This window comes from Hyla sarda, chromosome 6 (assembly GCF_029499605.1).
Source record: "Hyla sarda isolate aHylSar1 chromosome 6, aHylSar1.hap1, whole genome shotgun sequence".
Lineage (NCBI taxonomy): Eukaryota > Metazoa > Chordata > Amphibia > Anura > Hylidae > Hyla > Hyla sarda.
The window spans coordinates 129531787-129556052 of NC_079194.1; the positions used below are offsets into that span (position 1 = coordinate 129531787).

The 24266-nt window shown below is 41.1% G+C and overlaps 1 protein-coding gene across 1 annotated transcript in view; it reads left to right on the top strand.

Moving 5' to 3' along the window:
* The window catches only part of GRM7 (glutamate metabotropic receptor 7), a gene marked incomplete in the record, with an annotated part of 448797 nt that overhangs the window by 113521 nt on the left and 311010 nt on the right, over positions 1-24266 (top strand).

The window sequence follows — 24266 nt, forward strand, 5'->3', positions numbered from 1 at the left end:
TAAATGCTATGGGGTCCTTGTTACACTATCTCCTGCAGTCTGAAAGTTGCAGTAGTAAGAGTTGAAGAAGATCCTTCACACAGGGGTGAGATGACTACTTGGATTCCTTCTATGTATTCCTGAAATAGCTCTCTGTAGTTTAGCTCTGGGTGCAGTATACACTGAAATTTAGCTGTACTTGAGAACCAAAACTTTCCAAGAACATGTGTTCCAGCAAAGATGGCTATTTACAGATAACAACTGCCTCCCTTTCAATAGAAAATGTTCTACAATGTTCTGGAACTCTTTACCTATTAACACCAGAGGATGGCAGCATAGAGTGAACCAAGCTGATTACTGTGTTTATGTGTGTGATGTGAATGCGATTAACTCTTTTGCCACCTGCCAAGGACATGGTGCAAAAATACAGTACAATGCAAAAAGCATCAGAAAGCATGGCAATAACACAGTTACCAAACATAAAATACTAGGATACTACGGCAGGACCAAACAACATGGGGTTTGTGCGTGTGTTTTTCCAAATCAGGGAGACACACAGCTCTGCTTAGAAGCTCTTCATAGGAAAAATTGGTTGATAAGCCAAATGACCATTTAAAGTGGGTTTTCAACCTTATTAAATGTTATGGTAGTCCGACTCCTGGAACCCCACCGATCAGCTGTTTGAACCTGCAGCCTCTTCTATGCTTACATCTGCTGCAAGCTGATTTGTACTTCCAAATACCATACATCTAGTATCAGTGGTGCAAGGTACTGCAATGTTGTCCTGTTGACTTGAATGGGACAATACTGCAATACCTTTCTTACAAAAAGACAGCAATTGAAAGTACAAACTGGCTTGCAGCCAAAGTATACAATAAAGAGGCTACCGTGCTCACACGATCACCATGATACCTTCACAGTGGTGGGTTTGGGCCCCCTCCCATCTAGCATTGGCCTATCAATTGTAAAAGGCTGGATCCTTTCCAGGTGATAGAATAATGTCAAAATAAAGATGTCTCATAATATATAGACCTTGGCTGTGAACATTTGGAAAACTTTTAGGCAGCACACCTTTAATAGCTACATAGGCAGGTTGGAAAACTCAGACATCCATAAAGATCAACCAATTATTCTACAATGTGGATCTAGAAGAGGGAACAAATAAACCCCTTATGAGGTCACTACCAATGCACCTTGTGAAGGTCATTCCTGCGGCCATAAAATAATGTGTCACTTTCCATCAGCCAATTCGTAACCTCATCAAGGCCTCTTCATTTGCTGGTTTATTTTATATGGAGGTTATCATTTTGCCTTTGATTCATAAGAAGATGATTTTATTACTGGTGTCTGTGTCAGGCTGACAAAATATGATCATTTTAATAAGAGCTGCACATTAACTGTTCGGGAAACATCAAAGTAATGTGCATTAAAATGTACTCATAGCGTTTTGTAAAGACAATTACTTGGCAAAAAATCTACGGCCATCTCCAGAGGAATAGTTATAATTTTGGATAGAATAATTTTATCTGCTGGGGTAATTTGTGAAAAAAAATTCAGGGTAACTTAAAAGTAATGTACTAAAATAATAGCAGTGGGGGGTATATGGGACCTTTTGACCTGATGCAGCATAGAGGAGTGATCTGGTCATTTATGTTCAGGTGGAACAATGCAAAACACTCCAAGGAAGTGATTGATGGACAACCTGCAGAACTTTATGGGCTCCCTAAGTCCCAGTACATAAAAGTGACCTAGAAGCCTCAAATGTTCTTTCTGAAGGCAGTGACATAACTTTTTATGAGTGGCGGTGGACCTTATGACCAGGTCAACTTATGAAATCATTATTGGTAATTAATAATGTTGTGTCAAAGATGGAATGCCATACAGTGAAGACCAGGAAGGACCAGTAGGGCTCTGGTTGTAGTTAGGTAGATGTGTGGAAGTAATACTTCCTCATCAGAGTATCACCAACTCTGCACTGCTGATTCTTTTTAAGGGTAGGGTCACATGTGCTGCGTATTTGCTGCATATTTTCCTACCCATTGAAATCAATAGGTAGCAAAATACGCAGCTGATTTTGCTATCCATTGACTTCAATGGGTAGGAAAATGCGCAGAAGCAAATATGCTGCAGCAAATATGGTATGTGTAACCCAACCCTTAAGAGGTGCCTCCTAGTGTTAAAATAAAACTAAAACTTGGGAAAATTGTGAGTCTACATTTACTAAGCAGTTTAAAGAGGATCCGTGATAAATATGAAAAATTCACATTTTTATGCAGTTTGGTAGCCTCAGGTGCCCTGATTCCAACAACATGGATTCTATACTCATTATGTTATTCCACCCCTTCCCTGTTCCCAAGATATACATATTTTACTATTTAGTTTACTATCTACAGTTTCCCCTCAATCAACAGATTGGCGGGGACTTTATTTGAAAAAAAGGTGTGACTGGTAGGCTCTGTTTTCAATTTGCGGCTGAGGTTGCATGAATCCAGCTTAAGGGGCAGGTGTAAATATGAGGCTGAAGGGGCGTAAGTCACATCCTGAACTGCAGAGCAGTCAGGGCAGCAGGGGCTACAAACTATGTAAAATCTTGATTTGTTCATACGAACCACAAGGTCACTTTAAAGGGGTACGATGGAAAAAATATTTTTAAAATCCATTGGTGCCAGAAAGTTAAACAGATTTGTAAATTACTTTTATTTTATAATCTTAATCCTTCCAGTACTTATCAGCTGCTGTATGTTCCACAGGAAGTGTCTGACCACAGTGCTCTCTGCGGACACCTCTGTCCATGTCAGGAACTGTCCAGAGCAGGAGCAAATCCCCATAGCAAACCTATCCTGACTTGGACAGAGGTGTCAGCAGAGCACTATGGTCAGACAGAAAAGAACTCCAGAAAGAAATACAACTTCCTCTGGAGCATACAGTGGCTGATAAGTATTGGAAGGATTAATATTTTAAAATAGAAGTGATTTACAAATCTGCTTAACTTTGTGGCACCAGTTGATTTAAAAAAAATATTTTTTTTTCCACCGGAGTAACCCTTTAAGGTGAATGTATCACCAAGATTTTTGTATATACTGTACCATTTTTATCAATAGGAATAAGATAATGAAACATGTTCAGTTTTTTAAATCAGTTCCTAAGTTCTGATTGTAAATTTTGTTTAGTACATTTAATTTTTAGTACATTGTTGCCTGAGCTGTTTTAACAGCATTTAGGACTATGCTTTACAGCAAGCCCCATGGACATAGGTGAAAATTATCTGATGAAGACTGTGTTCACATGAACATGAGAGGGATCTAGACCTGTGCAGAAGTCATTGTAGAGGGGGATGGCTGAGCTCGGAGCTATTGGGAATGGTATCTTATCTATATACTGGGATTACCTTTCACTGTCCGATAAGGACAATTCTGGGAAGGAATCTGTATAGAGAAGGAAGCGTGAGCGGATTATTAGGCTTAGTAGTTAAAATGCAAATTTCAAGATTTTAGGAATATTTTTTTTACGTTAGATAGTAAAATGGAAACACTAAAATTCTTAAAAAATATACATAAACATAAAAATGTAAACAATACCTAAATAATAGGTCATTTTCTGATGTCAAATTCCCTTAAAAGGGGTACTCCGGTGCTTACACATCTTATCCCCTACCCAAAGGATAGGGGATAAGATGCCTGATCGCGGGAGTCCCGCAGCTGGGGACGCCCGCGATCATGCATGCGGCACCCTGTTTGTAATCAGTCCCCGGAGCGTGTTCGCTCCGGGTCTGATTACGGTCGACCGCAGGGCCGGCGGCGTGTGACATCACGCCCTCGCCCCGTGTGACATCACGCTCCACCCCTCAATGCAAGCCTATGGGAGGGGGCGTGATAGCTATCACGCCCCCTCCCGTAGGCTTGCATTGAGGGGCGGAGCATGACGTTACATGGGGGGGGCGTGACGTCACACGCCGCCGGCCCTGCGGTTGACCTTAATCAGACCCGGAGCGAACATGCTCCGGGGTCTGATAACAAACGGGGTGCCGCGTGCATGATCCCGGGCGTCCCCAGCTGCGGGACTCCCGCGATCAGGCATCTTATCCCCTATCCTTTGGATAGGGGATAGGATGTGTAAGCACCGGAGTACCCCTTTAAGTTTTTTCACGTTGCAATTACCGTATTTTTCGCCATATAAGATGCTCCGGCATATAAGACGCACCCAATTTTAAAGGATGAAAATCTAGAAAAAAAAAAGATTCTGAACCAAATACAATGTAAAGTAATCAGGACAGTGATCTTCAACCTGCGGACCTCCAGATGTTGCAAAACTACAACTCCCAGCATGCCCGGACAACCGTTGGCTGTCTGGGCATGCCAGGAGTTGTAGTTTTGCAACATCTGGAGGTCCGCAAGTTGAAGACCACTGGTATAGGAGGTAATACTCACGTGTCCCCGCCGCTCCATCACCGCTCGTCACCGCTGCCTTGGATGTCGCCCTCCATCACTGTCACCGCGTCCATGGGGTGTCCCCGTCACTCCGGAACGTCTCTGCTGCCAGGTATCCTCGCTCTCCGTCGCCGCCATCACATCGCTACGCACGCCGCTCCTATTGGATGACAGGAAGGCGTGCGCAATGATGTGATGACGATGATGGAGAGCACCGGCCATGCAGGGGATCCCGGCACGGAGCAGACGCTGAGGAGGCAGATAAGGTCCCTCCCGGTGTCCTGTAAGCTGTTCGGGACGCCGCGATTTCACCGCGGCGGTCCCGAACAGCCCGACTGAGCAGCCAGGTTAGTGTCACTTTCGCTTCAGACGTGGCGGTCAGCTTCGATCGCTACGTCTGAAAGGTTAATACAGGATATCATAGCTGTTGATGGCCGCAGGGACCGCTGCGATAGGACAGGGTTTTAATGTGTATTTGCCATATAAGACGCACCAACTTTCCCCCCCAGTTTTGGGGAAGAAAAAGTGCGTCTTATACAGCGAAAAATACGGTACTTTACCTGGACATAGCTTTAAGCTTTTTTTATTCACTGACTATAAGACTGTTCTGAATGGGCCAAATTTATGAGGCAGGCTGTGTTTTAAATAAATGGGGCAGCCATTACTATGTCACCTTTACTTACACTGGCAGAAGATACTTCAGTCTCGTAAATGTAGGCCAAAGTTTCCTGAACCGTTATAGACATATACATTTAATTTTTTCTGTAACGGCAACAACCAGTTGTCATGATTCCTGCCAAGGATCGATTCCCTATCTTCAGCGATGGAAGGTTCTGTTACAAGGCTGACAGTGGAGCAGAGAGAGGCCATTTAGGAGACATTCAATGAATGTTCATGGTGCTGCAATAAAATAAAAAAATAAAAAATCTCAAGCAATTTATCTGGGGCCCTGGTTAATCCTGGGGAGGTTAAGGAAACAATAATTATTTCCCTGCTCTCCAGTCTATTTTTTGCTCTTCTGCTTCTCTAATTGCACTTTGTAGGTTTAATGTTCACCGTGGATATCCTTATTTACATCAGTGACACGAAGCACAGACTTTTTAATGCTGGCCTCAAGGGTAGGCAAAAGACCAGGTTTTCAGGGTAATAAAACTGTAGCTATCAAATTGTATTACTGTTAATTAAAATTAAGTTAATTGGCTACCATGTGTTACAGAAATCTGAATAATGAGATAGAACTTCGCCAAGAATGAGCAGTTATATTAACTCATAAAGTACACAGTACCGGACAGCAAGGATTCTGGGTAATGGCAAAGAGAACTGCTATATTCTGAGGCCGAGCTTCTCAAACTTTTTTTTAACTGGGGCCCCACAAGACAGACCAAGGTGTTACCTGTTGTGGAAGGGCCATGTGAAAATGTAACTATCACCCTTTATTTGACTCCTGAATTCTGCATAACATTACAAGAAGTATAAAATGAGTCCATTATGTGCACTACCAGAGGTCACGGCAGCCATAGAAAGGACTGTGCAGTTTATAAACCCTTCTGTAAAACTTACCTCCTTATTTGTGCCTCATTGTATGTGATATATCATCGTGGAAGACATGTTTATATAAATTTGTGGAATTTATATAGAAGAATAACAATGGGGCCTCCCTCAGTGCAGGTTGATGCCTCTGAACCACATGTATAAGGACACAAAGACTTGATACTTTCTTGCACATGCATCATTTGTAGAAGAAAAGCTCATTACGACCCATGAACCTAATCCTTTTTGTCTTGTTTGCTAGCTTTCTAATATATAGCAATAATCTGAATAATCTGGGATGGTGATATGCAAGGTCCCATTGGGATCCTTGTGAGGTCTGTAATTTAGTGTTGTCTGTGAAATGCCGTGTTCTTTTGATATCTGTGATGTTTTGCATTGATTTGCACTATTTTTTTTATTTGTTATACTGTTTTGTACTGTTCATGTTGTTGAAAATATAATGTACCAGGCATGGCTGTGAGCATTAAAGGAATAGCACACAACACTCATCAGGAAGTTTAGTTCAGTGCAGCTACAGGCAGCATGGAGTGAGCAGCTTTAGCTGAGCTGTCTGCTCAGACAGACAGCAGCTTCAGTCTAGAAAGGGAGATAGATGCATTAGAGTTTACCCAAGTTCAGCCTCTCTTCATGTGAGGATTTGCCACAGGAGGAAAGCCAAGGACAGCTTGGGAAGACAACAGCTCTTGGTAAAAATCCTGAGCCAGCTTGGGGTTTACACTTGTCCCTTCTATGATATTCTATCCAAGGTGTTCCTTTAACTAACCCTGAACTGTGAGTGGGCTAGAGAGTAATCAGAAGTCTATAGATTTGCACTCCATTGTAGGGAATCAGGGAGACATATTAAAAAAAACTTTGAATACCCTAGAAACACTAACATTGTCGGTTTACCCTTCTTTAACTACAAGCCTGCCTGTGTTTCTATGCTAAGGAACTGTGTCACCCTTGTTAATGCAGTTACTGCTCTCAGTAAACGAACTGTAAGTTGTTTAACCCCTTAAGGACCGGAGGTTTTTCCGTTTTTGCATTTTCGTTTTTTGCTCCTTGCCTTTAAAAAATCATAACTCTTTCAAATTTACACCTAAAAATCCATATGATGGCTTATTTTTTGCGCCACCAATTCTACTTTGTAATGACGTCAGTCATTTTGCCCAAAAATCTATGGTGAAGCGGGAAAAAAAATCATTGTGCGACAAAATTGAAAAAAAAAACGCTGTTTTGTAACTTTTGGGGGCTTCCGTTTCTACGTAGTACATTTTTCGGTAAAAATGACACCTCATATGTATTCTGTAGGTCCATACGGTTAAAATGATGCCCTACTTATATAGGTTTGATTTTGTCGGACTTCTGGAAAAAATCATAACTACATGCAGGAAAATTAATACGTTTAAAATTGTCATCTTCTGACCCCTATAACTTTTTTATTTTTCCGTGTATGGGGCGGTATGAGGGCTCATTTTTTGCGCCGTGATCTGAAGTTTTTAACGGTACCATTTTTGCATTGATATGACTTATTGATCACTTTTTATTCATTTTTAAATGATATAAAAAGTGACCAAAAATGCACTATTTTGGACTTTGGAATTTTTTTGCGCGCACGCCATTGACCGAGCGGTTTAATTAATGATATATTTTTATAATTCGGACATTTCCGCACGCGGTGATACCACATATGTTTATTTTTATTTTTATTTACACTGTGTTTTTTTTTTTATTGGAAAAGGGGGGTGATTCAAACTTTTAATAGGGGAGGAGTTAAATGATCTTTATTCACTTTTTTTTTTCACTTTTTTTTTGCAGTGTTATAGGTCCCATAGGGACCTATAACACTGCACACACTGATCTTCTATGTTGATCACTGGTTTCTCATAAGAAACCAGTGATCAACGATTCTGCCGCATGACTGCTCATGCCTGGATCTCAGGCACTGAGCAGTCATTCGGCGATCGGACAGCGAGGAGGCAGGTAGGGGCCCTCCCGCTGTCCTGTCAGCTGTTCGGGATGCCGCGATTAGCCGCGGCTATCCCGAACAGCCCGACTGAGCACCCGGGAACTTTCACTTTCACTTTTAGCCGCGCGGCTCAGCTTTGAGCGCGCGGCTAAAGGGTTAATAGCGCGCGGCGCCGCGATCTGCGCTGCGCGCTATTAGAGGCGGGTCCCGGCTTCACTATGACGCCGGGCCCGCCATGATATGACGCGGGGTTACTGTGTAACCCCGCGTTATATCAGAAGAGCAGGACCAAGGACGTACCGGTACGTCCTTGGTCCTTAAGGGGTTAAACAGTGCCTATCATGATCTTGTTACATTTTATAATCCTCCCTGTTCACTGCCCCATCGTGATAAACCACCCTCTGCCTTTATTTTTATTATTTCCTAGTTTTCTACCTTGATATTTCTCTGTATTTTCTGCTCAGTCAGATTCACAGACTTGGAAGGGGCATTACCCAGCAGGCGTGACATCATCTGAAGTCATACAGGGGAGAACTTCCTCCCTCACTCTGCTACACACAGCCAAGAGTAGTTCAGTGTGTGAGATGAGCTATGATTAGCTAAGGTTACACACAACCCCCTCAGCACTCCAGACTGCATTTCCTGATCATGAACTTCTGCCAGGCCAGCAGGAGTCCAAAGTCTGTGCAAAAGATGGGAGAAATGTGCTCTGGACAAGTAGGGAGACACCTAGTGGCAGCTTTATTAAACACAAATAAAACATAGTACATTAGAAAGATTTTTTATTTACCATAAGGAGCGCAATATCAAAAATAGTTTTAATGACATTGCCCATTTAAGTTTATTACTGAGTCTGGCCTCACACAACCACCGAGGGCATGGAGCACATTTATTTATTTAAACATATATTTATTTATTTATGTTTGTTTATTATAATTTGTTTTATTAGATTACAATTTTATAATTTTAGGCTTTGTTCAACTTCATCATCCTCCTGGTCATGGTGGCTTTCATGATCATCACTAATATTCCAGTTATTACTGATATCATGATGGTTTCTATCAACGTTATCATCATGATCATTACTAACATCATGGTCATCATCATCATCACTATAGTTATCATTAACATCATCACAGTCATTTTCATAAATAAATAAAAAGTCCTCATGATGATAATGATCATCGTCAAAATTTACTTAATCTTCATTACATTCAGCTAGTCTTTATTTGTTGAATTTGCACATTTTTCTCTTTTTCATGCTTTTATGGCAGCTCTATTATTGCCAGCCATAAGTAAGGTTTGGAGATAGTAGTTGGGCGGATTTTCCTTTCTTCTGCCTCTCAAGTCCCATTTATATTGAGATAATTCTCCTCAGATGAAGAAATAAGCAGACTTACTTAGTGCTCCTCTCTTGTGATGCTCTGCCACACACACACAGAACCCGACAGGCGCCGCGCATTAATATTTCATTATGATGCAAGGAAGGCAGCAGAACTAACATGTGTTCCTACTCATGTAAATCTGTATGTTACAGCAAAGCCACTGCTTGGATAGATACAAATCCTTTTTTTGTATTTTTTGGCATTTACATAGACGTTTCCTGAGGCATAATTTACCTGCTGAAGGAGATGATCCCTGGACAGACACCCGCTGCACTAACACCCTGACAAAGTACAGTACATTCCTACCTGCTGGAGTGTCCTCAAAGAACAGTATAAATTTTTGTGGTTCCATCCATCACCTACTCGCAGTTTTCCCTGTCAAAGAAGCTTGGCTACTGTATAATATAAACTTTTTCTTAAAGTGTACTTGTCATATCCCACAAAAAAAAAAAAAAAAAAAAAAAAATATATATATATATATATATATATATATATATATATATATATATATTACTCAGTAGCTTATCCTGGTCATGTACATATAATTTTTATGTGTCTATCACCTACATTTCTCTCAGAAATACCTTCACTTCTATCTGTTGCTCACTTGGTTTGTCATTCTGTGCTTTGGAGGAGGCGTGTCCTCACTCTGCAGTGCTGGATCTCTTCATCCAATCACTGCAGGATGCTCTGTAACCCCCTCCTCCCTGCTGCAGTCTGAAAGGACAGGTGTGAGCACAGAGGAGTGTTAGTCCTGCCCTGACTTACTGGACTTCGTCCATGCCTGTGGACTAAGATGATGCTGCAGCCAGACAGAATTGTGTTCTGGGTGGTGGGGGGTGATTTATTATTATTATTTTTTTTTTATATGCCATGATTTCTATAAAAAAGGAAATAAAATGGGGGAGATTTATCAAAACCTGTCCAGAGGGAAAGTTGCCCAGTTTCCCCTAGCAACCAATGAGATTGCTCCTTTCATTTTGCAGAGGCCTTGTTAAAAATAAAAGAAGCTAGCTGATTTGTTGTTATGGGCAACTGGGCAAATTTTCCTCTGGACAGGTTTTGATAAATCGACCTCAATGTTCTTATGAAGTATATTAGAAAGGTAAATTTTTTCCAAGATGTAAAACATATACAAAGTTTTTGAATCTGACATTTAAAATGTAACTTTAAGGCCTGGGCTACACTGTGACGTTGAATTTAACTATTGAGTGACAGCTGCAGTCCACAAGATTTCATAGAGCTCTATGGACTTGAGCTGTAGCTCGATAAAATCAAACTTGTAGCATTACAAAAAGTCGCAGCATAGCCCTAGCTTAAAGGGGAGTTTCTCTATTGAAGGTAACTGTCAGTAGAGGGAAAGAAAGGATGAGAATAATGCCAAAAGAGTGCCTAATTTTATATTCTAATATTTCTTATAAGGGCTTGCCCACACTGTGGACATTCCTCTGTGGAAATCCGCTTAAAGCGGAGTCCTATTCTTTTCAATGGATTTCTGCTGCTCTGTTCAGACTGAAGAATGGCTGCAGTGGAATTACGCCAGTGGAAAGTATATCTGAACATGTACATACTTTGGGTGGAATTACGCCAGATGTTTCCATATTTCCTATTAGAAGTTAATGGAGTAGGAGGGGTTCTGTTTAGGATTTCATTGTAACACCTTCTCTATTCTGGAGCACCCAAATGTCATTACATTTCATGGAAAAGCCATTAGGTTTATGGGTGCTCTATAAGGCTTCTTCAGAATTATTGAAGTTGTTACTTTCTAGCTGACCAGCTGTAGAACCCATTATAAAAATCTCATTGTCAAGAAGGAGAGTTGTATGAGAGTTGTAAAGTGACTTAGCCCCATTATGGGGTCCTAAAAAGTTGGGTCTAATCTGGACGTGCAGGTTGTATCCACCAAATTCTTGTGGCATTCTTCACCTGTACTGAACTGTGATATTGTATAGAATTTCACCAGACCAAAAAAAAAGATGAGTGAGCGGAGAAAAATAGAAAAAGCATTGATGAACTTCCAGTGACCCAGAATATCTCATTACATGGCATCTACAAAGTTTGTGATTAAAGGAATATTACTATGTGTCCATCTTTGCAGGTACCCAGGTAGCTCATTGTGCGGTGACACTGCTGGTGCCAGCGCTGCGCCTTCTCTCATCGTCATGTGTTAATTACTCTCTAATCTTCTTCTGCTTGTGTTAACATTTACAAATGACAGATCGTGTTCTCATCTCCTGTAAGAGCTTGCTTTATAATTTTATCACTATTCTATATTCATTGCCACTTTACATGCATTATAAGGGGAATGCACATCTTCCTAATTGACATGTTGTTGTAAAATTGTCAGCTATAGAGACTCAGCCAGGAAAGAACAGCAATCTGTTTAATACCAATTCCCCCATCCCTAAAACTAACAAAAATGTTAGGCAGCCGTTGTAATGCCCTTAGGGATTAGCACCCAGCTTTATCCAAAATTAAGCTGTACATACAGCAGGTGAAATGAGTATTGAACACGTAATCATTTTTCTCACTATATATATTTCCAAAGGTGCTATTCGTATGACATTTTTACCAGATGTTGATAACAACCTAAGTAATGCATTCATACATAGAAACCATAATAAGTAAGCTCAGAAATTAAGATACCGTATATATTCGAGTATAAGCCGACCCGAATATAAGCCGAGGCCCCTAATTTTACCCCAAAATCACAGGAAAAGTTATTGACTCGAGTATAAGCCTAGGGTGGGAAATACATCATACCCCCTGTCATCATCCAGACCCCCGTCATTAACACCCTCATCATCATCATCACCACCTGTCATCATCCCCTTGTCATCATCCCACACCCCCCCTTCATCATCCCCTTGTCATCATCCCACACCCCCCTTCATCATCCCCTCGTCATCATCACCAAATGTCATCAGCCCCCCCTTCATCATCACCACTTGTCAATGTCTGATACAGTGGTATTAAACCTGCGGACCTCCAGATGTTTCAAAACTACAACTCCCAGCAAGCCCGGGCAGCCATCGGCTGTATGGGCTTGCTGGGAGTTGTAGTTTTGAAACCTCTGGAGGTCCGCAGGTTGAAGACCACTGCGGCCTTCGACATCATCCAGCCCCCCACCCCCTTTAGTTTTGTACTCACCTCCGCTCGGCTGGACGTTAGGGTGCGCTGGTCCGGTGGGGAGGTCGTCCGGTGGGATAGTGGTTCCGGGCTGCCATCTTCACCGGGGGGCCTCTTCTCCACGCTTCGGGCCCGGAATAGAGGCGTTGCCTTGACGACGATGCAGAGGCACGTTGGTAATGAATGTCCATCTGTGTCGTCGTCAAGGCAACGTGACTATTCCGGGCCGGGCCCGAAGCGCGGAGAAGAGGCCCCCCGGTGAAGATGGCAGCCCGGAACCACTATCCCACCGGACGACCTCCCCACCGGACAGTCCTGCAGCACCGGACCAGCGCTAAACAGAACTAAAGGGGGTGAAAGGGGGGGAGCTGAATGATGTCGAAGGCCGCAGTGGTCTTCAACCTGCGGACCTCCAGAGGTTTCAAAACTACAACTCCCAGCAAGCCCGGACAGCCGATGGCTGCCCGGGCTTGCTGGGAGTTGTAGTTTTGAAACCTCTGGAGGTCCGCAGGTTGAAGACCACTGAGGGCGGAGAGTTCACTCGAGTATAAGCCGAGGGGGGTGTTTTCAGCACGAAAAATCGTGCTGAAAAACTCGGCTTACACACGAGTATGTACGGTATGTGTAATAATGTGAAATGACATAGGGTATTGAACAAATAAAATAAGGGAGATGCAAAAAGGCATGGAAAGCTGAGACAACAGCTGAAATCTATCAGTAATTAAAAAGCAATCTTGTCAGTGTAAATTAACATCAGCTGGTACAGTACCAACTGATGGCCTACAATAACGTCGTATTGCCAAGGGGTCAGACAAGACACATTTCATGATTAGTAAAAGCAAAGAGCTGTCTCAAGACCTTCGCAACATAATTGTTGCAAAACATAACAATTCCAGTTCTCACTTTTGGGGCCATAATATGGAAGTGGAAAGACAATCAATCATTTCACTATAAATTTGCCTCGACCAGGTGCTCCTCACAAGATTTCTGAGAGAGAAGTGAAATGAATAGTCAGGAGAGTTGTCCAAGAGCCAAGGACACTTGTGGATAGCTTCAATAAGGACTGGAATTAGCTGGTACTGTTGTGTCAAGGAAAACAGTAAGTACTGCACTCTGCCACCATGACCTGTATGCAGGCTCACTACACAAGACTCAGTTTAAAGTTGTTTAACGTGAAAGGCAGTAAAACATTGGGAGAATATAGTATGGTCAGATGAGAGCAAAATGTAACTGTTTAGATGTCATAATACGGACCATGTTTGGAGGAGGAGAAATGGCACTGCACATCACCCTAAAAACACCATACCAACAGTGAGGTTTGGAGTACTGGCAAACTTCACATTGAATTAAGGATGAATGGGCACATTTATTGAGACATTCTTGTCAAAAATCTGTTGCCATCTACCAGGAGAATGAAGATGAAACAAGGGTGGACATTTCAGCAAGACAATAATCCCAAACACACAGCCAAGGAAACTCTTAAATGGTTTCAAAGAGAGGAAATAAAGATGCTAGAATGGGCCAACCAATCATCTAACTTAAATCGCATTGAAAACCTAGTGAAAGAACTGAAGATCATGATTCATAGAAGAGGCCCATGAAACCTTCAAGATTTGTGTGGAAGAATAGAACAAAATCACACCAGGGCAATGCATGAAACTAGTTGCTCCATACAGTGGTCCTTTTGAAGCGGTCATTACCAACAAAGGATTTTGTACAAAGCATTAAATGAATACTACATAGTACATACAGTATATATCATCCACATGACATAAAACATGCACAGCATTTACACAGTAAACACAGCATCCACACAGTACATATACAGTACCCTCACAGTACATGGAATCAACACTGTACATTTACAGCATCCACTGATCATATACTGTACATCTCCAAGCCCAGATTCTATAGATTCCCTCACATGACAGCTGCTGCAGTTCATTGTAATTTCAGTTTTAGGTTCTGATTCACTTAACCCCAGAAATGCTTTCATGAACTTTGAAGACTTTTTGTTCAAATGTCCTTCATATGGACTTTCTACAACAGCAGACTTTTCTTTCTAATGAATCCTTTGTGTATTAGAGTAAATTCACCACCAAATAAAAACCCTGCTGAGCATGCTTATCTCTAGGGAGAACAAGAAGAAGAAACAGTAAAATTCTGATATTTCCTTATCCTTCCTTCCCCTAACATAGTCTGTAGATACATGAGATCTGATCTCACCAAAAAATAAATAAATAAATAAATAAATAAATAAATAATAATAATAATAATAATAATAATAATAATATATATATATATATATATATATATATATATATATACGCATTAAAAGCATTGTGATGTGATTTTATAATGAAGTCTCTGTATTTCATGATTCTTCATATTGTGATCTTATTGCTATATTTGCAGGTACACATTTCCGGAAATTTCTCTCTTTACATATACTAAAAAGCTAAACTAAGTCTGGGCTGGTGTAGTTTTAGAGACTTTTCAGTGGCTTTGCTCCTTTTTTGCACCTTTTTACAAAAAGGCGCAGTTCATAAAACCCTTCCATATCATGTGAATTGCCAAAATCAGTGGATTGCAACTCAAAATCAACAGAAATGTGTAAACCAAAAGGCGCAAATGGCGCAAATAAACCCTGCTTGCACCTTTTTTGTGCCTTTTGTAGACACAAAAAAACAGTCTAAAGACCATGATAAATGTCGGCCATGGTATTTCTTCCTTATTTAAGATAACTAGGCATTTAAAAGCACTGAGATTAAATGCAGAATAGTAATCTAAGGCTAAGTTATGTGTATTTTCTGGGTTTAATATATAGTATTTCTACTTCAGATTAACATAGCTATGTATTTGAAAGTGTTGAAAGTAAATTCCGAATAGGCATTTCTGGACAAGTAATGTGTATTTTCTGGGTTTTGTAGCTGGGTTTAACATAAATATGCATTTCTAATGTTGAGAGTTAAGGTTGACTAGTAGACAAGTGACACATCATCACAAAAAAAGATAAAAATAACCTCCAAATCTTTTTCAATAAAGTTAAGAATGCTGGTGGCAGTACCAGTTCAGGTAGGAGACGCATCCAGGTGTCTGGTGGTAGTAGTAGCACTGTCTTCCAGGGGTTGTGTGATTTCAGAGGATAGTATAGCCCTTGTGGGCTAGTTAACTCATTATATCATTATATTATATCAGGCTTTATTTTGCCAACACAATCATGTGGCAGACGGTGGGCCACTCCACGACATTATGTTGTGTCCCGATAGCCATGTCCAAGTGAAGTTGTCATGTGGCTGTGTTTGGGGTGTTTTGGGTATACAAATTAACTTGTATTGTCTTTTTTTTTGACAGCATACACTGAGGTATCACAAGCGTGTAAGGGTAAGATGAGTGGAATATTTGTTACATGACACACACCCCTGTCAGTTTCTACATACTGTAGAAGCTTCTGGGAAGGTCGAGGGAGTAGTTCCCCAGTCAAAATAAACTGTTTATACTGGCTAACGCCAAGATATTGAGCACATCTTTCCTAGCTCTGCTTCTGCTAGTTTCACCAGTCAGTCAGAGAAAAGTGTATTTACCTAGTTAGATTGAAACTCCTAGGTCCAACCAGTAAAATTGAAGTCTCTTCAGTAACCCGTTATAGCTAAAGACTGGTACAAAAAGTTACCAACTGCTGTTTGCGTTGCAAGAAACATCTGGGTCACATGCACAGTGATCACGACACTGTGAGGGTAACACTCTGCATGTTTGCAAACAGGAGAATCTACTAGCCAGAAGTGGAGAACCAGTTGAATAAGGAATATTCTGTGAAACATTTATCTCTTTGTGGATTTCCTGATAGAGTTAGTCATGTGTGGCTACACACATCATAAAAAGTTTATTTACAGTAGGCCCTGCACATAGGGTATTGTGCTGAAAGAATCTGGTTTGACTGTCCCTGTATCTTTAACTGCAACTCACCACTAGCAACACAATGAAAAAGTACAAGCCTTTCATTCAGTATATCTTCACTTGAAGCATTCTTAAAGCATGGAAAAATGGGATATCAAGTTGTGATCATGGGGAGGGAGGTTTCTACACTTCCTGTCACTCATCCTTTTGAACAACACTATATAGTGTTGAATAGGTCAAGTTTGACTCATGCTAATGGACAATACAAAATGTGTTAGCCTGTTGGAATGTCTATAATACAAAGCAGAAAATTCAATCCATCTGATTTCCTGACACCATAATATATACTCTGCATTGAGTCTCTTCTCCCCAGGGATTAAGCTGTTCCCTCTATCTGCTAATCCTTCTACCTATTTCCCACCTGTGGGAAAATGTGACTTGATACCGTTAATATTCCCATATGGTGTTATTGAAAACATAAGCTGGCAAAAGTCTGCTGGGCCATGACTGTCTAATGACTCTGTATACAAATTAAATGGCTTCTTACACTACTTATCTAAATGAGGTTGCCGTTTTACAATGCTAATTTTCCTCTTCGCTGCCTTGCAAATGAGGGCAGGGCTTCCAGTCGAGTGATTTTTTGCTTCATTCTACCAATGAACGTACCGCTATTGAAGTGTGTAGAGGGGTACATGCATATTGATGGCTAAGAGAGTCTTCAAGAGGGTAACTTCAGGCAAAAGAGAACAGTGATGTTATTTACTTACTCTACTGATGTCTGTGGGGTCTATATCGAGGCTTCAACTCATACACAGAAATAGGTGGCATTATCCTTTATATCTATATAATCAGGACATAATATAATTGCTCTTTAGCCCTTTAAAGGGGTATCACACCAAGATATATAACTAACTAACATAGTGTATCACAAATCGTACTGGCTTGAGCATGTTTTTTATTTTTTTACTATCACAGACAGCAAATTGTGTAGACCTAATATAAAAAAAAATAACTATAGTCTTGCCCAGGGGTTGTGTTTGTTATGGAAGGTCAGGCAATTCAATATTGGCTGGTCATATACTGGTCATAGTCAAATAACAAGAGTGGAACTGTTTCTGGAAATAAGCAGCCATGTTTCTCTCAAACAAACCAAGGTTTACGCAAATACAAATTTACAGGTCATACCGTCTTTTCATATGTCATAGTTTTATATCTAATCTGTAAGAAAACAATTTTGCCATGTCCGATGGGATGCTATATAATGATGGTTCTGGCACAATATACTGCATTCAAAGGCATAAACTGAAGCTCCTGAGCCCCAATGGTGTGGATCAGCTGTCTATTATGCCCTGAGGTTCACGTCATACTTTACAGGAGCCACTACACCCTAAATAGTCACAGGCAGATGGTGTCTTGCTGATTCTTCCTTTGAGATGCTGGTCCCTTGTCACAATAGGCCACAATAATGATAGTAATCTTCACGTAGAGGCCACAATGATGCTAGTCCCTTCCTGGATAGAGCTGCAACAATGACACTGGTCCCTTTCTGTATGGAGAGGCTAATTCTTAAAACACACTCAAGGTTTGACTATCCTAAACTTCCTGTCCCTGAGGGAAGAGAGACTGGGTCAGGCAGGCTCCTCCCACCTTCCAAAACATTCCCCATTTAAGTGCATGGGGCAGTGTAACAGCATAACACCAGTAGGTAACAGCATAATACAACAAAGTACAACAATGCATAAACACGTTATAACATAGTATCGTTATAAAATGTGCAACAAAGCATGAAACTTTACATTGCAATGTTCTACAACCAACATGATGATGTTCTGAATAACACGGAGCAGGACACTGCAGAAGACTTTTTGATCTTTCACAGGCACTAGGACTTGGATGCTTCTTGTACCTCTGCATCCCCTATAGCTATTCTTGGTGTGCCGCATCCCTAGTTTTAAACATTTGTTCCCACCTAGAGACGATTTGGAGGTAAGTCGGGTATCCACATACTGTGGTATACTACTGTGGAAAGATGGGCTCTATGTTTGGGGCGCTGGAGGTGCAGTGAGTCAGGGAAGTGACTTCCTGGCCTTTGCTTTGCTCCTGTTAAGATAAATGAAGATTTTCTGAATATATGTAAACACTTCCATCCAGAGCTCTCCACCTTAATCAGAGCACGCTCATTCACTTTCAACCTTCTCCCAAACATTTTAATGATTTGATTACAAACTGTAATCTCTTCATTCTTTTAATTAACTTTTTTTATTTTATTCGCTCCTTGGAAGAAAAAAATCAGGGATTCTCTGAGATAAGCAGCAATTAGAGTTTTTTTTTTTTTTAACTGTAGTAGGCATGAAATTGTAAAAAAAAGACACCTAATGCACTAACTGATGTTTTATATTCATTAAACATTTTCCCATTTTCCCAAGATCCCCTATAACCAATATAACCAAAAATGAGATGTATCCAGTGGTCATGTGACATAGCCATGTATCTAATCTGTAGCTCTCCAGATGTTGTAAACTCCAACCCTCAGCATGTCTTAACACTTAGGTGTACATCAGTATTTGTAAGGCAAAACTAGGAGTAGAACAACAGGTCATAAGATAGAAAAAGTGGCACTCATGTAGGAATTGTGCAAAAACATATGTGCGGATGGCCCGAAGAAATGCGTGCTGATGCATGAAACGGCTGTAGCCTCTTGGTATCGCTCGGGTTGTCCCTTTGTTTGTTCTACCACTGCATATATGATTTTGCACAACGGAAGTAAAGAGAAGAGTCTTTCACATGGGTGAGTACCACTTTTTATGTCTTATGAACTACCATTATATAAATATCTGCATATGGGTGAGCAACCCTCATTGGAGTCTGCAGTGAGCTGACAAAGTGTATATGCTTTTTAAAGGTACAGTAGAGCCAAATGCTATCGTTGCTTATAAGACTAAGAGTAGAACCTACACAATGAAAATATTTGCATGTCAGTTTTGGCATTGGCCCCAGTTATATTTTGTTTTTGGGCTATGTTGGTGTGTACGTTGACATGCTGGCAAAAAAAGGTATTCTGACCGAACAAAAAAAAAAAGTTTTTGTTTTATGTCCTGTTAGAATCCAGCACAATGAAGAAAAACCCAACAGACTCAAATATAGACAATGGGGTCTGTCGGGCTCCGTTGGTGTTCTATCATGCAGCAGGTAGAACACTGCTGCTGAACAAAATCTGTGATAGAGGCCCAAACAGAGCATCCAATGCAGATGAGAACGAAGCCTAAGAGTTATCACTTATCCATAGGATAGACAGGAAATGTTTAGCTGATGGGAGTCCAACTGTGGGACCCTACATTGAAATTAGGGATCGCTGTCCTTCCCTCATGAGCATGCAGAGGGTGTGGGCAGAGCTTTCTCAGTAGCTCCATTGCGCATGCAATAGATAGACAGATAATGTATGGCATAGATAAGTGGAATACCTCTTTAATTATACATTGAGTGTAACAGTAAATGAATGGTACAATGTATCACTTGCCAATCATAACACAGACTCTTTATTTAGATAGAGCCATTGATTTCTGTGGAGCCGGAAGGCTAAAGGGTGGCCTGATGGTGAATAGGGGAGGTGTTCTATGTTACCCTCTAATGATTATAATTATGATGTTTGTAATTAGCTATTGGAGGTTTTGGCTCCCGGCCAGCAGAGCGGCTCTTGTCATTTTGTTACAATTAACATATTGACTTCTTGCGGCATTTTCTGTGTCTGTGGCAGCCTCAGTCCCCCCGTCTTTTACACCTCTGCTGCGATCAATACTTCTCTGTATTTTTCCGAAACACCTTGTGCGTACAAAGACAATGTTCACTTTTCAATTAGTTTTATGCAGTATTTAACCACCAGGCCTTGTTAAGGTCTTAAATGGCTGTTTATAGCTCATTGATTCAGGGAATAAAAGATAAAAAGGAAATGTTATTCCAATTCTTAGAGTAGATGTCCTAAATATGGGATCGCCATTTCTTATTATTGTCCATTGAGATATAAGAGGATGACACACAGAACTGTCAGTTCCAGCCTAACTTTGGGGGAAAGGGGTGCAGAAAAAGTGTTACTCCCTAATATGTGGAAACAAGAACCACCACTTCATTTGTACCTGTTGATCAGCAATTTCAAGGTAGAGAGAGACTGACTGTACTATGTTATGATGATGTGATGCTGCTTTGTTAAAAGTGATCTTTATGCTCCCTTTCTTTAAAGCGGTACTCTGGTGGAAAACAAATTTTCTAAAATCAACTGGTGCCAGAAAGTTAAACAGATTTGTAAATTACTTCTATTTACAAATCGTAATCCTTCCAGTACTTATCAGCTGCTTATTAGCTGCTCCACAGGAATTTATTTTCTGGCTGATCACAGTGCTCGCTGCTGACACTTCTGTCCATGTTAGGAACTGCCCAGAGCAGGAGCAAATTCCCATAGCAAACCTATCTTGCTCTGGATAGTTCCTGACGTGGACAGAGGTGTCAGCAGAGAGCACTGTGGTCAGACAAAAGAAATTCAAAAAGAAAAGAACTTCCTCTATAGCATACAGCAGCTGATAAGTACTGGAAGGATTACAATTTTTAATAGAAGTATTTTACATATCTGTTTCACTTTCTGGCACCAGTTGATTAATAAAAAATAAAAAAAAATAAAAAAAAAAAGCTTGTTTTCCACCAGGCAGTGGAAGAGAGAGGTGGTGTCTGGTAGCTATAAAAGAAAGTATACTAAGCGATTACTAGTGTTGCTCACGAATATTCGCAATTCGAATATTATTCGCGAATATCGCATATTCGCGAATTCGCGAATTTCGCGAATATAGCGCTATATATTCGTAATTACGAATATTCTTTTTTTTTTTTTTTTTTTTTCACAGTACACATCACAGTGATCACCCCTCTCTGCTTCCAGCTTGTGTGGTGTAAAGAAGGCTCTAATACTACTGTGTGAGACTGGCGCGCGAAAATTCGCATTTGCGAAAATTCGCACATGCGAAAATTAGCATATGCTAATTTTCGCATGTGCGAATTTTCGCATATGCGAAAATAAAACGAATATAACGAATATGCGAATATTCGCGAATATATGACGAATATTCGTCCATATATTCGCGAATATTCGCGAATTCGAATATGGCCTATGCTGCTCAACACTAGCGATTACCTGAGCTAGTGATTGTGTGTCTGTAGACAAGAGTGTGAAGTATACAAGTGAGTGTAAGTATAAAAGTGAGAGGGACATCAAATTAAGGGAATACTGTAAGAAGTATTGTGAGTGCATTTCTGTGAGTTTTTTTGCACAATGTATGCAATCCTTGAACAGCAGTTTGAGGGTGCATATTGTTGTGCAGGATGTGTGCGAGTTGTTAATTTGGATCCTGGATCTAGAGGAGCAACTGGCAACACTGAGACCCATTGACAACTTGGAGAGGAGTCTCCTGCTCACTGAGAAAGCACTCTCTGGGGTAGATGTGGGTGAGGATAGTAGGGGAGGTGCAGGACAGTCAGGCAGCTAGCTGGGTCACAGTTAGAAAACTGGTTAGAGGGAAAAGTGTCAGGGAGGCTAGTCCTGATCTAGCACATGCAAACAAGTTTGCCCTGTTGGCAGATGAGGGGGATGCCATTTTAGAGCTAGTAGTACTGCAGCAGGACTCTGCCTCTTACCGCCAGGGGGAAGTCTGCTCCAGAAAGAAGGGAGGGAGTGCAGGACAGGCCAGACAGTTACTGGTAGTGGGGGACACAATTATTAGGGGGACAGACAGGGCGATCTGTCACAAAGACCGGGATCACCGAACAGTGTGTCGTCTTGCTGGCGCTCGAGTTCGACACATCGCGGATCTCGGGTTGACAGGTTGCTGGGTGGGGCTGGAGAGGACCCAGCAGTCATGACACCAATGACAAAGTTAGAGGTAGGTGGAGCGTCCTTAAAAATGATTTCAGGGACTTAGGCTGCAAGCTTAAGGCAAGGACCTCACAGGAAAGAAGATTTCTACACCAGCACAGAGGGGAGTTCTTTACTGTAAGAGCAGTGAGACTGTGGAATTCTCTGCCTGAGGAAGTATTCATGGTTAACTCGGTAAAAGAATTTAAAAGGGGTCTGGATGCATTTTTGGAGAATAATAACATTACAGGTTATGGATTCTAGATCTATAGGGACAGAAGGTTGATCCAGGGATTTATTCTGACTGCCATATTTGGAGTCAGGAAGGAATTTGTACCTTGAGTATGAGTTTTTTTTTTGCCTTCCTCTGGATCAACTCAGTAAGGACTCATCAGGGATACAGGTTGAACTTGATGGACTCTAGATTTTTTTTCAACCTTATGAAATATGAAATATACACCTTTAGTACCATTCTCTAATATGTCCTGATCTGAACAAGCAAAGGTGCAGGGTAAAGCATGTGGAAGTAGATGTCAGTAGATGTCAGCTTCCCACTGTCAGGGTATAAAATGGATTCGTTTTGCTATAAAACCAAAAGTTAGAGAGCATTGCCACAAATTCATAAGAACTTACAACATATTATACATAATCCTTATTGTTCTCCAGAGCTGATCTCTGACAATTCTGCTGATGGAGTCTGTTTCCACATACATTACATTACTAAGGCTGCATGCACACTTCATTTTTACATTACGGGTGTTGGATCCGGCAGGGGGAGGGGCAAACCGGGCTCTCCCGTACCCCAGCGCTGAACTCCATTTTCTTTAATGAGCCGACCGGAGTCACCGTTTGGCTTTTTTTTTTACCCGTATGCAGTTTCCTGACCGGACCTAAAACCGGTTACAAAACTGGATATGGGTCAAAAAATGAGCCAACCGGAGTCACAGTTTGACTCCAGTCGGCTCATTAAAGTAAATGGAGTTCAGCGCTGGTCCGGCTGGGTACGGGAGAGCCCGGTTTGCGCCCCCCAGTACCCGTAATGTAAAAACGAAGTGTGAATGCAGCCTTACCTAGTACTGAGCTTGTGTTATACTCCAGAGCTGCACTCACTATTCTTCTGGTAGAGTCATTGTGTATGTACTGTACATTACATTACTTATCCTTTACTAATCCTAAATTACAGCTTCTATACTGAATACTACAGAGTTGCCCTTACTATTCTACTGGTGAAGTCACCGTGTAGATATATAAGTAGAAAAAGAAGACGTAGTAATGCACTCATCCAGTAGTGGCTACAAGAGGGCACCTTTATTCCATCATCCTGGGAAGAAGCAGGGAAGGGAAGGAGATGAAAGGAGCTCCAGAAAGCTAGTTGTTGATGGTCCCGTTTCATGGGTATTTATGCTTGGTCATGCCCCTAGGGAGCTTGTGGATGATGGTCCCGTTTCACGGGTATTTCTGCTTGGTCACGTCCCTAGGGGCGTGACCAAGCGGAAATACCCGTGAAATGGGACCGTCACCCACGAGCTTTCCGGAGCTCTGTTCTTTTCCTCCCATCCCCTGTTGTGTGCTTCTTCTTCCAATGATGATGGAATAAAGGTGCCTTCTTGTATCCACTACTGGATGAGTGCATTACTATGTCTTCTTATTCTACTTCTATTTTCTATTTTTATTCCAAGTAAGAGCACCCCCGTGACACTGGCCACATCCATTCATATCAGTGCATCATTTAAGGAGGCTTCACGGACACAGTGCGGACAACGTGCAGTGCCGAGTCTGTTACTTTTTGTATCTACCGTGTAGATATATGACTTATACTTTACTGATCCTGAGTTAGTTTTTATAATACTGTATACTTTAGAGTTGCACTTACTGTTCTACTGATGGAGTCACTGTATACATAAATTACATACATTTTAATTTACTAATACTGATTTACAGTTTGTATAAGTGTATACTTCAGAGCTGCACTCACTATTCTACAAGTGGAATCACCAAGCAGATAAATAAAATTACTTTTCCAGAGCTAATCCTGAGTTAAAGCCTGTATTATACCC